Below are 13,398 nucleotides of genomic sequence, written 5' to 3'. Positions count from 1 at the left end.
CTATGGGATAAATGACTCATTTTCTTCAATAAATAAGTAATGTGGAACACAAAGATATTGTTACAGGTTAAATTAAATGTAAAAAACATGTAAGACAGCAGCCATATGCAATTTAAGGAATATAACTGAATTCTAATTTAGACAAACCAGCTATAAAAGACACATTAATACAACTGGAGAAATATAAACCTGGATTGGGTATTAGATGATTTTAAGAAATTACCACACACAAAAAAAGAGAAATTTCCACAATTTGTTGGATACAATAATAGTATTGTGGTTATGTTTTTTAAAGGGTCCTTATCTGAGGGTAAAATGATATGATGTCTAAGATTTACTTTAAAAGAGTCCAGAAAAAAGAGGTGGGGGCCTAACAGATGAAAGAAGAATGGCCAGAACTCAGCCACATGCCCTACTAACAGCAAGGGAGGCTGGGAAGTGTAGTCTTCCTGCAAGCTCATCCTCTGGCCCCTGAAGTATTCCAATGATTAATGATGATGTGTCATGACCGAGGAATATGATACCCCCATCATCTGCACTTGAGGTTGAAAAGAAGAGAAGCAAGAGCTAGGGAAGTAAAGGGAAATCAAAAGAAAAAGGAAACCAATGGACTTGATCAAAATTGGGACTTCAAGAGCTTTGAGCAGTGCAGGATTCAGAGGATCCTGGGACTGGGTCTCACTCATCTCTGTGTGGCGCGGTCTCTTAGGAAGCAGGCTGCCCCCAGCCTCTCTATGCCAACCATCCACCTATCATTTCCAGCATCCAGTGGAGAGAGGGTTCCTCTTTCCCAAGAGGCCAGCAGAAATCCCAGGACTGAATCTCCTTGGTTGGCTTGGGTCACCTGCACATCTCTGAACCAATCACTGTGTCCTGGGGATTGAGTTTGGTGATAAGCCAGATGGTCTCCCTGAACCACAGTGGACTGAGTGGACCATGTGAGGGGGGCAGGGAGAACTGGGCTGTGATTGCTAGAAGGGGGACTCGATCCTTGGTAAAGAAGATGTACCGATGTCCCTCTATCATTTCAATGTCTCCAGCCTCCACTTTTCATCTGTAAAATGGAGATAATGATGCCTATCTGAGGAGTCAATGGGATCTGTAAATCCCTGACCCTGGGGTATGATAAATGGAACTGTTCTTACCTCCACCATTCTGAAGGTTCCATTTGTGTTTCTTTCTTTGGAGACCAGGCTTGCTTCAGTCAGCCTGTGTGCACTGCATGACAGTCTCCTCGCACCACTGTCCTCCTCGGTCGGTGCCAGGGAGCCCTAGAATTGGCCAAAACCTTGTTGGGGGTGGGGATAATGCTGCACAGAAATTGGTTAAACTGCTTCTAGATGTTTGCAAACTATTGTCAATGGAGCCAGTACTTGGTTGAATTGGATGTGCTTCAGCACAAATGTCGGAGCATGTGGTCAAAAACTCTCTTTTATAAAATAACTACTGTGAACATCTAAAAACAGGCATTTGATTGTGATATGTCTACCTCTGGTCCAGAAATTTAGCTGCTAGATTCATTCTGTTCCCTGTGATAATTTTGATATTTCCTGGCTTTTGAGAAAACAGGCTGAGGAATTTTTAGTGTTTTTTTCTCTCTGATCTTGGATTGAAGTTGTATGCAAGAGGCTTTTAAAAGTCCTCTATCTCTATTATCTCGCTTAAGGCTTAAAACCACCTTGTGCCACGGGAGGAGTAATAACCCTACTTTCCAGGGAACGATTACAAAATATTCACCCCATAGAAAGAATCTGGTGAGGCAGATCAGGCATATAGGCTCTGGAAGCAAACTGCCTGGTTTGGAAACAAACCTTGGACCTTGGACAAGCATTTCTGAACCCATTTCCTCCTCTGTAAAATGAGGTTGGATTTGGCTGTGGAATCCAAATGAAGTGACTGGTTCCGTCCCAGCTCCCACCAGGCCACTGTAAGTGGCAGTTTGCTTTCCGCCTCTGTGTCCGCGCTGATCCGAGGTGCAATGTGCTGCTGCGGGCAGCAGGTCAGGGCCCTCGGCGGGGACTGACCTGTGTGCGTTGGCTCCTTTGTGTGTCTCCTTTGTTCGCCATCTGTCCGACGGAGGGCGCCGCCTGCCATCTGAGCCCAGCCTGCTCGCCTCCCCCTGCCTCGGAGGGCTGCCCAGGGCCTCCCTCGGAACAATGCCGGGGACACCTTCTGGGGCCTGGGGTCAGCCTCTGCTTTGTGTCCGCCTCTGGGCTGCCCTCCCTCACAGCCAAGCCCAGCTGGGCCTGGGCCCAGGCCCTTGTGGAGGACACTGAAGGGGGTTTTGTGGACAGGAATGCGGGGTGCAGAGGAGAGGGATGGTCACAAGGATCCTGGACTTCCTCACTCCCGGGCTTTGTGTCCACACCAGCCCTTGACACAGGAGGGACATTTCTGAGTTTATGTGGGGACTGGCCAGGTCCACAGGCACAAGAGAGTCTGGAGTTAAGAGAGCTTTAAGCAAGGTTCATTTTGTATTCTGTGAACTCTTTCTCCTTCTTCTCCCTTTTTGTACATCAACTCATTCACTCTGTTTAGATGGCATTCGTTAAGGAAGTTCTCCCTCTCATACAGTGTTCTTGCAAGGGCTCTGTGGATTTTTTCTGTTAGACTCAGACCCAGGAGAACTCATGGACTAAGGGTGTGGAAAGGCACATGGGGAGTGGAAGAAGGGGTAGAGGAAGAGAAGGAAGAAAAATGGAGAAGGGAAGGAAGTTTCAAATAATTGGGGTAAACAGCTCCATTTTTATTTGCATACATATCATCAGACTTTGAGCATTTATGTTTTAATATTTGAAAATAAAATGAGTGAGGAAAGACACACACAAAGAAAAATCACAAATAACCAGATTTGTCTTCACAGTGAAAGAAACCATCTAAATTCTCCTGTAGAAGAATTTTACCTACATTGTGAATCTGATCATCCTAACAGCGCAGTCAGTGAAAGGTGGGAGAAGGTGAGTCACTTGCCCAGGGTCACACAGCTGGCAAATGGCAGAGGCCGACTCCAATCTGGGTTTCTCTGGCTCCACAGCCTGCACTCATTTCAGCACTCACCTGCCTCCTGTGAAACAAGGCAGTGTGGGTAGCTGCTGGCCCTTGCTGGGTGACAGGCTGTGTGGTCTCAATGGGAAAGGCCCTCTGGGCCTCCTCTCCTGTAAACTAGGGATCTTACTGATCTTAATGCACAATGTGATTCTAAGCCTTAAGTGAGATAACAGAGGTAGCGTTTGTTCCTTTATCAGGTTGTGAAACTTCCCTTTATGCCCCTCTATTCTTAGTTTACTGAGAGTTTTTATCAGGAATGGGAATTGAATATATCCAAATAAATACAGAATTTAAAACTGTGATTAGTGCCATGCATTAAAAGTGTTTCTAATATGATGGAATATTGTGCAGCTGCAGGAAGGAGTGAAGTCATGATGCATGCAACAACATGAATGAATCTTGAGGACGTTATGTTGAGTGAAATAAGCCAGAAACAAAAGGACAAATGTTGTATGGTCTCACTTAAAAGAATGAACTATAATGAGCAAACACTGAGAGTTAATTTCTAGAGCATAGGTTATCAGGAGATAGAAAGAGGGCAGAGATTGGGCAATCTAGCTTAAGGAGTACAGAATGTTTAATAAGGTTGACTGTAAAGGTTCAGAAATGAATAGCAGAGTACTGTGTGGTGATAGCACAATACCGTAAGCCTAATTAACAAAGCTGAGTGTTAGCACGGTTGAAAGAGGAAGGCTAGGGTCGTGTATGTCATCAGAAGGAAAGCTAGAAGATAAAAACTGGGACAGTATAACTTAGTGAATCCTAGACTGGACAATGATGGTAGTTAATTGTACAAATATAAGAGAGTTCTTACATGAACTAGAACAAACGTACATCACTATTACAAGGTGTTAATAATAGGGTGGAAAATGGGAAAAAATACAACATACACTAAGGTCTATAGTTAACAGTAGCAATGTAATACTCTTTCATTAATTGTAGCAGTTAACAAAGGCACTATATGAAAGCTAAATGTAATGATGGGGGATATAAGGGATACGGGATGTTTTTTTCAGAAGGAATGAGAATGTTCTCATATTGCCAGTGGCGGTGAATACGTAGCTATGTGATTATACCAAGAGCCATTGACTGTACATTTAGGATGGATTGTATGGTGTATGACTAAAACTGTTTAAAAAAAAAGAATGGGGGGGTGATAAGGGGTATGGGATGTTTTGGGTTTTCTTTTTTCTTTTTCTTTCTTTTTCTGGAGTAATGAAAATGTCTGAAAATTGATCATGGCAATGAATGCACAACTATGAGGTGATGCTGTGAGCCACTGTTGTGTACTCTGTATAGACTGTGTGGTAGGTGGACATAGCTCAATAAAATTGCATTTTTAAAAAGTGTTTCTATTTGGGTTGATTGTAAAGGTTTAGTAGTGGTGGTAGTGATAGTAGCAAAAAAAGATTAGAGGGTGCTATGAGGGTGCAAAATGGGAAACTTGGTCCAATCCAAGAAACCAGGGAAGGCTCCCCTCAGCAATGAGAAATTATTTGAAAGAGAAGTAAAAGTTAACTAAGTGTGTGTGTGCTGGTAGGATTGGTTTCAGACAGAAAGAACAGTGCATGTAAAGACTCTGCAGAGGGAGGATCGAACATTGGCAGAACTAAGTAGGCCAGTGAAGCTAGAGCACAAAGAACAGTGAGCGCCAGCTGCACAAGACAAAGCTTCAGAGGTGGGTGTTTCAGTTTGCTAAAGCTGCCAGAATGCAATATACCAGAAATGGGTTGGCTTTTACAATGGGGATTTATTAGCTTACAAATTTACACTTCTAAGGATGTGAAAATGTCCAAATTAAGGCATCAATAAGACCAATACCTTCTCTGAAGAAAGGCTGTTGGATCTGGGGTTCCTCTTCAGTTAGCAAGGCACACAGCCAGCATCTGCTGGTCCTTCACTCCTGGGTCTTGTTGCTTTCAGCTTCTGGTTTCAGTGGCTTCCTCTCAGCTTCTGTTTCTCCCTTAGCACCTCCAGGGCTTTTCTCTCCAAGATCTCTGGCTTTTTTTTCTGACCTTTATCCTCTCATAAAGGACTCCAGTAAAGGATTAAGACCCACCCTGAATTGGTTAGGTCACATCTCAATTGAAACAACCTATGCGGGACACTGTTATCGAGTTCCGACTTGGCGGGCCTGGGCCAGGGGAACTGATCAGCCCCTAGGAAAGGTAGTGGGCATGGACAGTACTATCCTCCACGGCCCCCCGGGCCTGAGAAAGTGGAGCCGGATGCAGGCCCCATTTCCTCACCCCAAAGTACAACTGTCAGGGGAAGCTTGCCGGAGAAAACCGCCCCCTTTACCTTGCCTGCCCACTCCCCGTTACCAGAGCAACTCCCGCCCCTTTTCAAACGACCTCCGCGCCCTCTCAGAACCAATCCAAGCCTTTAACCTCTACAGCTACCCCGCCCTCTAAACCGCCCGATATAAGCTTGTACTCTCCCCTAATAAATCTCTCTTGGCTTCCTCACCCTCAAAGAAACGTGTCCCGCCTGTTCCTTCTCGCCGCCCTCCACACCTTGCACGCCACCGCCGGGGACCGGGCCCAGTCCCCCGCCTCGCCCTCGCCTCCGGGAAAGAGCCCCCGCCGCCGGTACCCTCCGAGCAATCCCGAGAGCATAGGATTTAGCAACCGGCCGCCACCCCCCCCCCCCCCAGAAGAATCAACTGTGACCGCAAACCTAAAAGGTGTCAACCACAACAAGTCTGCACCAACAAGAATGGATTAAAAGAGCATGGCCTTTTCTGGGGTACACAACAGCTTCAAACCAACACACTAGGCAAGCTCCTGGTCTTGCAAACTTGGTAGGCCAGGGTATGGATTTGTTTTTTCTTTTGATTCACTTCCCCATCCTCCTTCTTCTCTTATACCTTTGTTAAATTCTTATGAAAACAACTTACGGGTTTTATTCATTGTCCCCTTCCACATCCCTGTCCTATCCCATGGAGTTAACCAAGAATTCTCATGTAACTCTGCAGAACTATTTCATGCACACACACACAGTATATGTAAAAATGTGTAACTTTTTCTAAAAAAAATTTGTGTGTGTGTGTGTGTGTGTGTGTGTGTGTGTGTGTGTGTAGGGATGTGGTCCTATACACAGTGTTTTGTACCTTCATTTGTTTTACTTGACAACACACATAGAAACTTTTCCACTTCATCATAGCCAAATATCCATCATTTTGTCAATGGCTGCATAGTACTCCAATGTATGGATGTGCCATGATTTATTTACTCTACCCCTAAATGATGGGTATGTAAGTTCCTTCTATTATTTGTTGTTACAAACAATGTGGCAGTGGACACTCATATAAAGACCTATTTGTGTACATGTGAGTATACGTGTCAGATAAATTCATTTTGGCTTAATTTCTGGGTGAAAAAGTATGCAGATTTATAATTTTGATAGACATTGCCTAATTGTCCTCCATAAATGTTTGTCGAGGGCTCTTTCAGTCATTAAAATGTTCTATGGGCGTATCTTATCATCAGGGACCTATGAAAATGTTCAGGCACTGAAAAGTATGTCTTAGCTTCCTAATACAAAGGAAAACCACAAATCTGAAATCAATAAATATTTAATTAAATATCTCTACAATGTATAACTTGTAATATTATTATTCATAAAAAGTTCCTTATATTTGAAAACAATTTGTAGGTTAGATATTTTGCTCATTTTGCAAGAATTCAGAAGTATGTATAACTGTTGAGAAATAACTTGTCATGAATTAAATAGCCTATCATAAATTAAATAACCTATCACAAGAATTACTTATAGCCAAATAATTTCAAAAGCAAAATTATAAAAACCCTTTCAATATTAAATTGCCAGCAAAAATTATACCTGAGCTAGAATGCTTTTTTTTTTTTTTTTTTAGTTTCCTGGCTGCTGAAACAAATACCATACAATGGGTTGGCTTAAACAAAGGAATTTGTTGGCTCATGGTTTTGAGGCTAGGAAAAATCCCAAATCAAGGCATCATCAAGGTGATGTTTTCTCCCAGAAGACCGTGGCATTCGGGGGCTGGCTATTGGCAATCCTCGGTCTTTGGCTTTTCTGTCACAATGCAATGTACATGGCGCCCTCTCCTGGCTTCTCTAGGTTCATTGACTTTTTTTTTTTGTTAGTAGGTTTGTTATAGTACATTTGCATTTTCAGTTTAAATAAATAAATGATACACATTTATATATGTAAGTCTGTGTACACACGCATAAACATTGAAAAGTCTGAAACTATCCAGCAAGACGATAACAGTAATTTTCCCAGAAGGATGGGATTACAAGGCATTTCACTTGCACTGTTATGTGGTTCTGTATTATTACTTTTAATAGTAAGTATGCATTACTTTTATAATCAGGAAGCAACAATAAAAATTTATTAAAATGTCAATGACATGAAATGGTACAGCTGCTTTGGAAAAGTTTGGTTGTTCCTTGATAAGTTAAACATGGAATTACCACATGACCTGGCAATTCAATTCCTAAAGAGAATAAAAAGTATACACCCACACAAAAAGTTGTACACAAATGTTCAGAGAAGCATTATTCATGGTAGCCAAAAAGTGGAATCAATCCAAGTGTCTCTCAACTGATGGAGAAACAAAATTTTATAAGTCCATTCAGTGAAATTTTATTCTGCATAAAAAGGAATGAAGTTTTGATACATGCTACAACATGGATAAACCTTGAAAACATGCTAAGTGAAAGGAGCCAGATCCAGAATACTGCCTATTATATGATTCCATTTATATGAAATGTCCGCAACAGACAGATCCACAGAGACAGAAAGTGCATGTCTGGGGTTGGGGAAATAGGGATCAACTGTTAAGGGGTCTGAGCTTTCTTTTTGGGGTGATGAAAATGTTCAAAAACTAGATTGTGGTGATGGTTGCACAACTCTGAGATTCATTAAAAACCACTGGGTTGTTCTCTTTAAATGGGTGAGTTATTGTATGAGAGTTATATCTCCATAAAGCTGTTTTTAAAAAATGTCAATGATGTGTCAGAAAATTTTGCTCCTCACCTTCCATTTATTCTTTCAGATTAAAACCTGTCTCTGTAGAGAGCAGCCCAGGGGCCCAGCTGCTCCAGCCAGAGGACAGCTTCTTCCGCTGTCCATTTGGCCACAGCCTTGTGGACCAGGAGATCATGCTCAGATTCCCTGCTGCTCGAGTGATACACAAGCAGGACCACCTGGGGAAGGTGACAGGGACTGCCACACCGGTTAAAGCTGTGAGCACTCCGGAAAAGTTTCCTCCTCCTCTCTCCTGATTCGCGCAGCTTGTGTTGGGAGTGAAGGGAATCTGATCACTCCCATATTTCTGAAAGGCTGCGAGACCCTGGACTATGTCATGATTTTGCTGAATGTCTTCAAATCTCATTCTTATGGCATCAGGGAATAATTTTTCAATAGCCTCCCTGAGGAGAATATTGACTTTAGGGAAACCTTCCCATTTTTCTCTGCATTCTGGACACTCTGTTTTCTTCCAAAACACCCACCATAAAGCTAGGCAGTGGTGGCAGAAGCTATGCCCACAGTTCAAGGTGGTAGGGTTAACCAGGATGTCCTGACAGCAGTGGCACGAAAATTCACAAACGGAAATCTGAGGGCTGGCGCTTTTGAAAGTCATCCTTCTCAAGGCTCATCATGTTCAGATCATTTTTCTGAGGCTCCTCCATCTCTTAGAAAATTCTGAGATCCACAGACATAGAACGTTTCAGACTTGCACGATTGCTACAAAGCATCGTTAAATCACGTCGTTAGCCCTAGGGCCGACTGGGCCATCATCCCACGCCAGGACCCCTGCGGAAGCAGGGAAAGCAGAGGCTTCACCTCCGGAAATAACCGAGGACCGTCTGCCACAGAGGGCGCCCCCGACCGCGACCATAAAGGAGAGCGGTTCATTGACTTCTGACTTCTCATGGCTTTCTCTCTGTGTGTCTAAATTTCATTCTGCTTTTAAAGGACTCTAGTAGAGAATTAAGACCCATCCTGATTCAGTTGGGCCACACCTCAACTGAAGTAACCTCATCAAAAGGTCCTATATACAATGGATTCACACCCACAGGAAGGAATTAAGAACATGTTTTTTGGGGGTACAAAGCTCCAAGCCACCACACATGTGTATTTTAATGTTATGTGTGTGATAGAACATAGAGCCCGGCCTCCAAAAGTAAGAGTGTTTGAGACTTGTGAAGGTCTTAAAATTGCCCCGTTGTACCAAACATGTAGAAAATCATCTGTATCTTTAATCCCTCATCAACATTGTGTTATTTTCAAAACTTCTAATCTATGCCAATATGATGGGCCATTTTTTCCTTGTTTCTTGGTTTTTTTTTTATTTTATTATAAGGACTGTTGAGCATCTTTTTTGTGTACTTTTATGCCATTTTTCTCTTTTGTTGTGAATTGAATTTTTATATTCTAGATTGTTTTTGCTATTGGATTTTAATCATTTTCTCGTTGATTTGTTAGCTCTTTTTGTATTATGAAGAATATAGCTCTTTGTCAGTCATGTAGTATAAATATTTCCCTCCAATTTATTATTTGTCTTTGGCCCATTTAATAATAATTTTATATATATATATATATACTTTTTTTGCCTTAGAAACTTTTATACATTCTTCCCTAGTAAATTAAAATTTTTCCTTTATGGCTCCCTAAAAGACATCTAAGAGTAAAAGAAAGACTTGAATGATTTTAAGCACAGAAGTGATATGATCTGATTTGTGTTTTAAATGTGGCTGTTGCATGGGGAATGAATCTCAGGAGGGCACGACTAAATACTTCTGGAGACCAGTTAGAAGATAAGAAGTGTTGATAGCTGAGGTTAGAAGGGGACAAATGGAGAGATATCAAGAGGTAAAAGCAATATAACTTGGGGATGGACTGAACATGGAGAGCTCCCTTAGAGGCTGCTTTCAATATTCCAACTGGAGAAAAACCTTTTAAAATATAAATCAGATCATGTCATTCTTCTGCCCTAAACTCTGTAGTGGCTCCCACATCACTCAGTGTAAAAATCCAAGCCCCTAAAATGACAGACAAGGGACAAGGCTCCATATGGTCTACTCTCCTGCTACTTTCTGACTTCACCTCCTACCCTTCTACCTCCTCCCCACCCCTTGCTTCAGCAACACTAGTCTCTTTGTTGTCCTTGAACACAATGAGTACATTCCCATCTTAGGGCCTTTGCATGAGCTGTCCTCTCTGCCTGGAAATTTCTTCCTCCAGCTATCTCCATGGCTCACTCACTCACATTTCCTTCACATCTTTGCTCCAGCATCACTTCTCAACATCATGAGCCACCCAAAACTTGCAATCTGCCTCAATCTCTCTGTCCTTTTTGCTCTAGTATTTATCACCCCCTAACATACTATACATATTCCATGTGTGCTATATTTAGTGTTTATAGCCACCCCACCCACCTCCCCAACTAGAATCTAAACTCCACAGGGTCAGGAATCATTGGTATTCTTCGAAGTCCTGAATGCCAAGAACAGTCTTGGCACATGGCAGTGTTCAATAAATATTTGTTCAATGCATGAATGTAGCTATGGGGTAGCTCACAACAACATTAGGGCTCCAAACTTGCATCCCTAAGATTCTTTTGGCCTCCTCTTCATGGTTGAGAGAAGTCTGCAGCTTCAAGCATCATATTCTTACACAGCATGTCTCAGGTGGAAGGAGTTTTCTCCTCTCCCCAAGACGGCCTTCTGTCAAGAAAAACAGTATTTCCCAGGAGAACCCAGTAGACTTCCCCTTAAGTTTCACTGACCAGAGTTGGGTCACATGCCTACTCCCAGGTCAGTGACTGGTAAAGGGAAACAAGGTTGCCCGGACTGGTTAAGACCAATCAGGATTCACTGCTTAAGACTGGGTATATCGGCCACGGGCGTCGCTGGCGTCCAGCGGTTGGTAACCGTTCCAGTCCCAAGCGGGTGGAGGCGCTCACGATGCCCGCGTATCACGAGGACAAGCCGGAGGGCGGAGCGTGCGGGCGAGAGGGAGGATCTGGGCGCCTGTGTGCTGCGCTAGGACTGTGTGCTCCAGGAAGGAAAATCCCCTCAGCAGTGCTTGAAGGAAGGAAATGGCAAAGCTTTGAAATACTTATTTTTTGAATGTAAAAGGTCAATGTTGGCTACCAGATCAAGATTCGGAGGAAGAAAAGGATATTGATACTATTATGTTGAAAGCAAGATGAAAACAACAGTGGATTTTCTCTGCTCATTAACACAGAAAAGCCAAAACAGGAAACACCGTTTTTTGCTATATCTGTTTGGACCAATTTTTCCCTCCATGGAAAATGGGAGAAAATGGATGAGTTCTATTTTTGAATATGTATAAATTAAATAAAAATTCTCTTCCTTTAAGTTACATTTTGAAGAAAGATTTAGTTAAGACATATGGGCATATAATAAATATGTTTTGAGAATTGTTAAAAAAAAAAAAAGACTGGGTATTTGCTACTAGATTAAAACTATCATTCTGTTAAAATAGAGAGGGCAAGAGAAAGCTTTACTGTGGTCAGTAGTGACCAATCACCACAATCACTCTGAATATCATTTGGACATCACTGGGGGAATTGGAGTAAGGAGAAGGAGAGGGAACGAGAGTCAGAGAAACAAAGTTAAAAGGCTACTGTCAAGGTCCAGGGGAGAGGTGAAACAGCCTGAACCAGGGAGGGCTCCTAGGAACGTGCTGCCTATGAAATCAGCTGAGCCCTTCTAGAATCTTGGACATTCTAGTTTGTACTGGCTCCCTGGATAATACACTTCAAATGTCCACTCTCTAGCGTCAGGGGAATACTAGCTGTGTGCCCTTGGACACATTATTAACCTCTTTGAGCCTCACGCAGTTCTCTTTGGCTCTAAGAGAAAGGGTGTGAAGTTCTCCATGATGTTGCCCAGAGAATTTTTATAAATTTGAAATCAGTGGCTTTGGCCAATAGCATAGTTTTCTTTAATTGGCAATTATGTATTCCTTTTAAGAGTACAGGAATCCCCAATCCTTTTAATAGGTGGCATTGTAATTGCAGTTTTCATCTTAAACCACTTTATTTTCACAGGGAATGAGAGACTATGTCAAGGACATAATGAGATAATTCAATAAATAAGATGAAATACTTGATTATCACATAGGTAATGGCTGACAGAAAAAGTCTCAAGTGGCAATAGATCAGGTAGTATGGAGTAGGTAACTTTCAGTTGTTTAGGTGGAATGTATTCCCAATTATTAATTTCCCATGTCCTCAAGGCCAGCCATCCTCACTGATAGCTTGACCCGGCTTCCTCTCAACCGAGGGTACTATCCATGGTAGTAGTGGGGTACAGCGGCAGCATTTAGAGCTTTGTAATCAGCCAGACCTGTATTCAAATTCCAGCTCTTTTATTTATTGCTGTGTGATGCTGGGCTGTTAAGTGGGAGTAAGAACACCTGTCTCCATGGAATACTATGTGCATAATTCACTATAAGATAATGAATGATGAAAGCCAAGCACATGGATACCCAGAAAGTATGAGTTCCCTTCTCCTTCTGCGACTTCTATAAATTTAGTTCTGTGCCCTGACAAAGCCTTATTTTTCATATTTTTTCTCAGCCTGGTATGCCATCAGCCAGCTACAAGATTACACCATCAGGGAAAAAAAAACCAAGAAGGATAATATTTTTCTCAACCCCTGTAAACAGTATTTCTTTCAGGAATCAAGAACACTGCTATCTGCTTCTCTTTATGAAGAAAGATTTGCAAATGGTTTTAAACGCCTACCCAGTGCTGTCTTTGTATTGGATTTTGTAGCTGATGCAAAAAAGTGTAAGATGTGATCCCTGCTTTCCAGGAAACTAAAATCCAACTAAGGACCCCAAACAAGCACAACATAAAGCAAACAGACCTGAGCTCAAATCCCAGCTCTGCCACTTACAAGCTATATGACTTTAAGTAGTCACTTAACCTCTCTGAACCTGTTTCCTCACCTGTAAAACCAATATCTACATGACCAGGTCATTGTGAGGTTTAAATAGTTACTACATGTAAGGAGCCTGGCACAGAGTAGGCACTTGGAAAATGTGAGTTCTTTCCTCCTCAAACCATATGGCAGTTAAATAGTAAGACAGAAAGATAACACAAAAAACTTATAGTTCATTGCCAAGTGAAATGCCCCAAAATAAAGGCTCTTGGAATTTAGTGGCAGGCGGAGCCATTCAGGCTGAAGAAAGTGGGTAGATTGCTTGATGAAGAAGGGAAGCGACTGGCATCACTTCCCAAGGATGGGTTCATTTTCCCAGATGCATCATGGGAGCCAAGTCCTTGTTGCCTGCAGCAATGAAAAGGAATAGATAAGACCTGGGCAC

General features: G+C 42.3%; 2 pseudogenes; one reads left to right on the top strand and one right to left on the bottom strand.

Moving 5' to 3' along the window:
- Window positions 1-8,066: 8,066 nt before the first annotated feature.
- Window positions 8,067-8,805, bottom strand: LOC119527633 (annotated as a pseudogene).
- A 2,101-nt stretch (window positions 8,806-10,906) lies between these two features.
- Window positions 10,907-11,226, top strand: LOC119527625 (annotated as a pseudogene).
- Window positions 11,227-13,398: the final 2,172 nt, after the last annotated feature.

The sequence above is a fragment of the Choloepus didactylus genome, chromosome 1, assembly GCF_015220235.1.
Source record: "Choloepus didactylus isolate mChoDid1 chromosome 1, mChoDid1.pri, whole genome shotgun sequence".
Lineage (NCBI taxonomy): Eukaryota > Metazoa > Chordata > Mammalia > Pilosa > Megalonychidae > Choloepus > Choloepus didactylus.
The sequence above is the reverse complement of the archived record's forward strand: the minus strand, read 5'-3'. Positions and strand labels throughout refer to the sequence as shown.